The sequence below is a fragment of the Seriola lalandi genome, unplaced genomic scaffold (assembly GCF_002814215.2).
Source record: "Seriola lalandi dorsalis isolate HSWRI2012SDOR001 ecotype SW California unplaced genomic scaffold, Sedor1 jcf7180002054501, whole genome shotgun sequence".
NCBI classification, from domain to species: Eukaryota; Metazoa; Chordata; class Actinopteri; order Carangiformes; family Carangidae; genus Seriola; species Seriola lalandi.
The window spans coordinates 221,313-227,022 of NW_019525054.1; positions in this window are offsets into that span (position 1 = coordinate 221,313).

The following is a 5,710-nucleotide window of genomic DNA, read 5'->3' on the forward strand; positions in this document are numbered from 1 at the left end:
TCCATTGAGTCCATCAACAGGTAAACAGTTTATGTCCCCCCTGTTGAGGCTTCCTTCTATTCTGTTACTTTTCCTTTCACCTGTTCCTCGGGTTCTGATTCGTCCTCAGAACCATTCTCAGTGTCCAGATAGTCGGGTGACGGGAACAAGTCCGCTTTTCCAGGTAGTCCTTGGACCACTGGATTCAATTGAGCCATTTGTCCATTTGCCAACACATTTACCATCTGAGCTCGCTGCATCATCATGTCCGTTTGTTTGTCCATAGCTCGCAGGCACTGCCTCCTCAGCATGGGAACGATGCAACATGTCAAAAAAGAAATTAAAAAAGAATTAGGACTATGACAGCACTTACGGCTGCCTTGGCCAAAATGGCTCCCCATTTTCCTAACTTTTGGTCCAACCAATCCATAGACAGGCTACCTCCCCTACCAGCATTCCCCTTCATTTCTATTCCTAACTTTTGTAACTTCCTCATGGCTACTGTGAAAGATCCATCAGCATCTGTGTTGTTTGGAATGTATGTACAGCAGTATTTTCCAAACACCTTACAAACTCCTCCCCTTTCTGCTCTCATCCATTCCAACACTTGTCGGTTTTGCCATGCTACGGCAGTGGTTGCATGCAACTGTTCCCCCAACGCTCTAAACAGTTCACCAGTGTAGTTAATATATCTCTGTTGATTATGGTAGACATAGTTTATCCAGGCTACGTTTTTGTTGATTGTTATCCAGGGCAAAATGGACTCTAGTCCTGATCTCACCTCCTCATGTGCTTCGAATTCACCTGGGATTCCTACTGGCAGTCCTATTGGATTTAACTCTATTTCGTCCTCTGGAGTGAACTGCCGCTTTAATCTTCGCGATTTATCTGACTCCATTTCCTGCTTGATTACCTCGTTCACTCCTTCATAAGAGGTATTTTAATGCGGTCCCCTATCACCCCTCTGATTATGGGAGGAGTAGCGGGGACCACCACATCGGGCATTACCTTTCTTTGGAGTGGAACCTTGGCCACTTTGGTTTCATTTTGGGCTTGTAATTTTGTTATGCACATCATGTTCATAACTATGGTCCATACTTTTTGCTAACCTCATCTTTATCCTCAGTGGATTCCCTAATACTACCTTCACCTGACACGCCTGTTTTCCCCATTCTTGACCATTTGTAATACCACAGAGTTGTCTCACATATTCCTTAGCTGTAATTATCACATCCACTTTTATTTCTTCTATTTTGACCGCACTTGGCAAAGGCCAGGTTCATATCCATTCAATGTGTTTAGCTCGCCTGACCCTTGTCTTAGCATGTATCCCTGTTATCATGATTACGTGTACCGTATGTGGGGAATCTGGTATGGGCCCTAGCACTGCCTGTATGGTTGTGTATGTTTTTGCATCGTACTCATCTGATTCATTGAGAGTGGCTCCTTTCACGGCCTGCTGCTCTCTTTTCTGCATCCTGCAGTCGTTTGGATCTTCTTGGGCCTGGCAGGGGCTGGTTGGCACTGGCTCTATCGGCTTCATCCGTCCCAGACTGAACAGCCGTTGGCGTTGCTCTTACAACTGTGTACGGTCCTTTGCCTCTCGGCTCGTGCCACTTTCGTCGGAAGGCTTTTACGTACACCTGATGCCCTGGCGCCACTGGTCGGGCCAGGTCCTGGTCCTGGTTGGCCTCTCTGGCTTTTTCCTGCAAATCTATAGATCTATGGATAGCAGTTAGTTGTTTCATATATGCTTTTAGCTCATTTTGCAGTTGTTCAAGCGGCGGCCAGGCATCGGCCTGCCCGTAAGCATGTTATGCGGTGTTAAATGCGTGCTTCTGTGAGTTTGCATGCGATAACTCATTAGTGCTATTGGCAAAGCATCAACCCAGTTTAGCTTAGTAGAAGCGCATTTCTTATTCAGTTTTGCCTTTAAAGTGCCATTGATTCTTTCAACCATTCCTTGACTTTGTGGATGATAAACAGCTCCCAATCTCTGCTTGATCTTTAGCTGCTGCAGAATGCCTTTTGCCACTTTTTCCACAAATGCTTTTCCGTTGTCAGAGCTGATTTCTGTTGGAATGCCAAACCGTGGAATGACTTCCCTGATTAAAAACTTAATGACAGTTCCTGCTCCTAGGTCTTTTGATGGAGTTGCTTCCACCCATCTGCTAAATCTGTCAATGACTACTAGCATGTATCTTTTTCCATGAACTGTTTTTATTATGTCAACATAGTCAATCACTAGGTGTTTAAATGGCCCTTCTGGAACCGGAATGTGGCCTACCGGTGTTGTTATTGTTTTTCTCACATTATTTTGAGCACACACTTCACACTGGTTCAGCACTTCTTCTATCATGATCTGCATATATGGTGACCAATATCCTTGTTGTTTTATTTTCTTCAACACCTCCCCCCTGGCACAGTGGTCTACACTGTGCCTGACATTTTATGTTTGCAAGTTTCGTAGGTAACATCATAGCACCGAGCCTCTAGCTCCACCCTGCTGGGACCGGCCGCGGCTTTACTGAAAATCTCTACCAGCTAGGGGTTGCTGGCACCGATCAGCAAAATGTCCATAGTCACCACAGTTCATGTCTTTTGTTACCCAAACTGCAGCCTGTTACTTTGCCTTGTTTTTTCACTTGCAGCTTACCCAGTTGCAGCTGAGCAATCTTTCTCTGCATGTTTTTATCTTGCTCGTGCATCTGTCTCTCATCCCTCCAGTATTTGTCTACCGCGTGTACCACATGATCACGAAATTGTTCGTGTGGCATGGAGGTCAGCCCCACCACGTCATCCAACCTGCTTTGGACAGGTGCTGGCAGAGCTTCTTTTACAGTGTTACGGAACAATGTGGTCAGCAACGGGATCTTCTCTATCTCCTCCTCTGTTTCATGTTTCCACTTCCTCATTTGACGTGTTATGTAGGCTGCAACATTTTCAGTCTCTGCTAGTGGCTCTCCCCTTAAAGCTTTTGGATCCACTTTAGCTGGATATTCTTTGCGAAGTGCTTTCCAGAGTGTGGGTCGATAAGCATTGAACTCCATCTGCTCTGGGACTCAACATCCACTCACTGTTGTTGGCCTTTAGTATGTTTTCCATAGTAGGTACCCCACAACACTGTGCCCATAGGGCTTTAATGTCCCCCAGGGCCAGCAGTTTACCCACAGTTTCTTCTTCAAAAGCTCTGATCCATTTGCTTGCGCCCTCATGAATGTCAGGCAGCCGACTAACCAGCCCAACAAGGTCGAGCGTTTGCCACGGCACATAATGTCCCTCGGCTCCTTTAATCAATATTGGATATTGGCCATCGGAGTATCGCTCAGGTTTCTTTAAATTTGGTTTTAGCCTTAAATCATAAATTTGACCCCCATGTCTCCCCCCTGTTGGTTTTGTGGTGGGTTTGTCTGCTCTGTTGGCAGTTTGTGTGTCTTTTAGTGTGCATAGTCTATCTTTTAGGTTCCCTATTTTATCTTCCATTTCTTGAATAACTGTGCGGTTTATTTCTCTCTGCAAGTCTTCGCCTGTGTTGTCTAGCTCTAGCCAATATGAGGATCCTCCCATGCGCCCATTATGTTTCCCATAACAGTCTAACACTTTTGGTTGTTTTATTTCAGTGCTGCAGTATCGCGGGGGCATGTCTCTTGGTGGTGTCTGATTTTGCATTTGGCCATCTGTTCTGTTTAGCCCAGCTACCTGGTCTTTGTTTAGTTGGGATCCTCCTTGTTTTCTTGTGTTACCGCTAGTGTTGGCATTTCCCCCCTGTGGGTCTTCCAGGTTACTGGAGTTGTTGCTTGGGCCTTGCCTTGGACCTGGGCGTGCAATACTGCCATTATTTTCCTTCTGAGCCCTTTCATGATTTCTTGAATTTCCCGAGTTATCATTTTGGTCAACTTGGCTTAACTGTACTTCTGGTACCCACCCAAAATCACCCTTGAAGTTAACCATTCCAGCCAGGGATGGGTATACCCCTGCTGTTTCTTGATTCTTTTTGTGTCTGTTTCGTTTTTCTTTTAGTTCAGCTAAACCTTTCCTCAGAATGGTCCTGTATTATTCTCCTTCTTCCTTGAATATTTTTTAAATATTTAGCTCCAACTCTCTCTTATCTTGCCTTTTCACGCTTTTGTCTTTTACTTTGTGATCTCTAATTCGCCTTTCCATATCCTCACACACTGCCACATCAAATGTGCCATCCCTAGGCCATGCAGAAGTCAATCCCTTTGTCCGCTTTTCCCACTTTGCAGAAATTCTAGAAATTTGTTTCAACAATTCTGGGTGCTTGGTCCCAACCAGACCTGTTGGTACAATGCTCATTGTTGCTTGATCTCTTTGCAGTTTTTTTCTTGCTCCTTTAATTTGAAAAAAAAAACTAAAACAGTCTCTGTTACAACTCGGAGAAGCGAGAGGCGGGGGGGCAGGGAAGTTATTTTCAAACCTCTGTGTCTGTGTACTGTTCTGGGCGATTTGCCAACCTATGGGTCACTCCCCTACGCTGTCCAAACACACTCCTTCTCACTCCCACTTTTGACAGCTACACCTATCACATTCAACTAAAAAGAACCTGGAGGTGGTCCTCTTTGAATCCCTCCGTTTTTCCTTTAAATTTTGATTTCTTCCTCAACCTCCTCTTTCCCAACTTCACCTACACCACACACCAATGTTTCTGACCGTTCGGTCCGGACTATCTGCCACACCCTATTTCTCCACTTTCAACGGTCCTTTTAGCAAATATCACTTCCCTCACATTCATGCACTTACAATATTACTTTCAACACAGATTGCGTTTCTTCAAGTTTAATATACATTGCATATCTCTCAGAATAACCACACACTGTAGCTTTTTCCTAACACAACAGGTTGCCAACAAATTCCACTCAGAACAAAATAGCACAGGTCTGTAATGCAAAACTACTCATTTACTTTGTTCACACCAAATAACAAAACACAGCTCCGACAACTTTGCTTTATATTGGTGAAGACTTATACAGCATGTCATAAACGTACATTCCATTCGCTCTCCTTTTTCTCTCTTCCCTCACGCACTCTCACACTTTTCGCACACACACATTAGTCAGTCCAAGTCAAGTCGTATTTTGTCCTCAGTCAGGAAGAAAAACTAAATAAATATCAGTATCTTGTTCTTTATTTTATCTTAGATCCTAGTTTTCAGGGGTTTTTCCAAACCCACTTAGTTGTTCAGGAGAGATTTTATGGAACTTTAGTTTTATCTTTAACCTACCAATTTAATAAGGTTTGGGGAAACTGGTTGGCCAGACCAGTTGTGACCTCGAGTTTCTCTCTTTTTTGAACTTTTATAGTTGGAAATTTAATGAGGTCTATAATTCTCTTAGCTAGGAGTTATACACAGATATTATAATTTGCTAAATTATTCTCTTGTAATACAGGTGCCCCTTCATATGTCGAGAATCTGACTGTTATCTAAGACCTTGGGTCCTCCAGCGAGGTCAAGTTCTTTTTCTGTACTAGTGGATTTGTGATGTATCACCCTTCCACGTATATTTTACTATTAGTGTGGGTACAATTGGGTTAAGGCAGTGGCTCTTAACCTGGGTTCGATCGAACCCTAGGGGTTCGGTGAGTCGGTCTCAGGGGTTCGGCAGAGCCTCCGCCGCGGAGGTCCGGACACACTTGAATTATCGTGTAAATTCGTGATGACACACACGCCCCACTTGGCCATCACTGGCTGCAGATGATCATGCTACACTGC